Genomic DNA, 3386 nt, shown 5'->3' on the forward strand with positions numbered 1-3386 from the left:
GATCAGAGTAAACCTGGGGTTAAACTGCGACACATGGGCAGAATGGGAGAGAGAGAGAGAGAGAGAGAGAGAGAGAGAGAGAGAGAGAGAGAGATGGAGGGAGAGAGAGAGAGTGGAAGAGAAATACAGAGAGACAGAAAGACCTAGAAAGGCAAAAATATTCACACAACTTCAAACGCACCACTTCACGTCTTCATATCCAATAAAAAAATACATACAATACACACATGCAGGTATACACAGCCATATACATACAAGTACACATATACATACACCCATACACAAATACACACACATATGCATACATAGACAAACGCATACGTACAAACACACACATACGCAAACAGACATACACGCATAAGACAACATACACATAAGCAAACATACGCATGCACACACATACACATACCGACATACACATATATATTTATGCATACGGAGTTATACACATATGCACACATGAACACACATTGATGCATATACACACATACATATACAGATACGCACAAATATACACAAGTATACATATACATTCGAACGCATATGCACACGCGAACACTCTCACAAGTATAGATATACATACACAGGCATACGTATACAGATACACACACAAACATACTCGTATACATACACAGGTACACATATGTACACATATACATACACACCCGAACACATATATACACACAAAGCCATGTACGCCCCGCTACACATCTACACCACACCCCTTCTAGTAGGCCCAAACAACCAACAACACTAGAAGTTTCCACATCGTATTATAGGGGCGGAAGGAGGTCCCTGGAGTGATGACACGCGATATGTTGGAACAGGAGACGGGAGGTGCGGTGTATTGTGTGTGTGTGTCCATGTGTGTGTCTGAATGTGAGTGTGTGTCAGTGTGTGCGTGTATCAATGCATTTATATGAGGGTATAAGGCTCAGTAAATATATGTGCACACGTCACTATGTGCGTATGTAGGAATATTTGTGTATGTGTATGTGTGGGTGCGTGAGTATGTGTGTGCTGTGGTGTTTAATTTCAGAAGCAGGAGCAGCAACAGTAGTAGCAGTAACATCATCAGCAGCAGGCATCAATTCTAATGTCAGACTCATTATATGGAATACCAACGATGGTAATGAGATAATGGTAGTGCCATTATCAGACAGAGCGGGGTGGTGATGGTGGTGGCCATGGTGGAGGCGGGGGTCGCCGCCGTCGTCGTCGTAGTGATTACACACACACACACACACACACACACACACACACATATATATATAGGTAATGATGGTGGTGGATGTAGTGGTAATGGTGATAGAGGTAGTGTTGGCGGCGGTATTTGCGGTGGTGGTCCTAGGGTTGTAAAGGAGCTGTTGTTGTTGTTGCTGTTGGTGGTAATAGTAGCATAGGAGGTGGTGGAAGAGTAGTGACGGTAAAAATGTCGGTACAGTGTTGCATTATGGAAGGAGGTGGCGGTGAAGAATTTGTACTAATTATGGTGTAGTGTTGGTATACACTGGTGTTGTAGTATGGGCAGTAGTAATAGTGGTAGATGGATACTGTGGTGATGATAATGGTGTGGTGCAGTAACAGTGTAGTGATGGGGTGTATGGTGGTCTAGTGTGGGTGTTGTAGTTGTAGTGTATATATGATGATGATGATGATGAGGATGGTGGTGATGGTGATATGGTGGTGGTGGTGATGTAGTGCTGTGATTCAAATGTTGAGACCAGATTCAGAGAAGGATTATCATGTAGTAACGATTGTTTTGACAGTGGTGGTTGTGGTAGTAGTTGTGGTGGAGGTGCGATGAATGTTATAAAGGAATGGAGAACTTGGAGTGGAGCAATGGTTGTGGACATTGTAATGGAGTTTGGGGCTATTGAGGTGGTAGTTGTAGTAGTGGTGGTGACGGTGGTGGTGGTGATGGTAGTAGTAGTAGTAGCAGTAGTAGTAGTAGTTGTTGTTGTTGTAATTGCTCGTCGGTATGATGGTGGTGATTTTATATGTATGAAGTCATTTAAAAATAAATTAATTGGAGGAGAGAGAAGATTAAAATGCATACCTTTTTTGTTTGTTTATTTATTGGTTGTGTTGTGAGTCGATGCAGTTTAAGATTTAGTTTGAAAGAACAGTTATAGAGGCACCTTTCTAGGTGGAATTGTAAAAGTCTGTGGTTTTAGACAGGAAACTTTCTGCGTCAGTTATCATCCAAAAAAAACAAATCATTACAATTTCACGCCCTTAACGATAATATTGTTCATTTTTGGTGGCGTTAACAGTGAAAAGTTCCTGGGAATATTGGGCAAACGTTAAAGACAGTGACGAAAGTAAACACGACACAGGTAGTGGATGCGAATATAAATGTAAATATACAAACAACATAGATATACAATATAGTGACAGAATAAAGCCTTGCGGCTTTGAGACAACAGAAGGTGTATGTATAAATAACACAATGAGGAAATGCTCTATAAGACTGGAAACGGAAAGTGGACAGGTGAGAGCGTTTCTCAACCGGGGTTCCCCGGAACCCTAGAGATCCGCAAAAGGTTCCTAGGTATTCCGCGAGAAGGATTGAGATAAGCTAATGCTAATTTCATGATCGTAACACACACGCACGCGCACGTGCACGCACGCGCACACACGCACACACACACACACACACACACACACACACACACACACACACACATCCAAATTTAGGGAATGGAGTACCTAAAATCTAGGCTACATATGTTTTCTAGCTTGCAAAACCTCGGAAATAGTAACTACTCAAACGAGGGCTACTTCCCTAACTACTCATCATTTGGCCTGGTGAGTAACTAGCGGAGTACCTCCTCGCTTAAGTAAATGCCGCTTCTGAGGTTCTTCCAGCTAGGAATATACGTAGCTTGGATTTTATCGATTCCATTCCTAAAACTTGGATTTTTATTAGCATACACACCAACCCCAGTTGCTAACCGTGAACTTCGATATGGGAAACATTTACGACCTTCTACGTCAATAAACCACTATTGTTCCTGAAAGTTGTTTTTATACCTTCTACTGAATGTTGGAAGCTTACGAACTTCCTACACCTTGATCCTTGGATCTTACCTTTACATATTATTATATATACATATATTGTAGAATTAAAAATAGAAAGTTCTGGGTAGAATATATATTTGAAAAAACAAAAAAGGACTAGAAATGGCTTATTTAATAATTTTTGCACTTTAATAATTAGATGTTTATAAATTATTAGGCGTTTACAAATCGTAAAATACATAATGATTTATAAACATCTAATTATTAAAGTGAGAAGATTATCAGAAAAGCCATTTCTATTAATGACGCTCCCCATATCTATTGAATTTTAAATATATATATGCGCGCGCGCACACACACAC

Source organism: Octopus bimaculoides, chromosome 2 (genome assembly GCF_001194135.2).
Source record: "Octopus bimaculoides isolate UCB-OBI-ISO-001 chromosome 2, ASM119413v2, whole genome shotgun sequence".
NCBI classification, from domain to species: domain Eukaryota; kingdom Metazoa; phylum Mollusca; class Cephalopoda; order Octopoda; family Octopodidae; genus Octopus; species Octopus bimaculoides.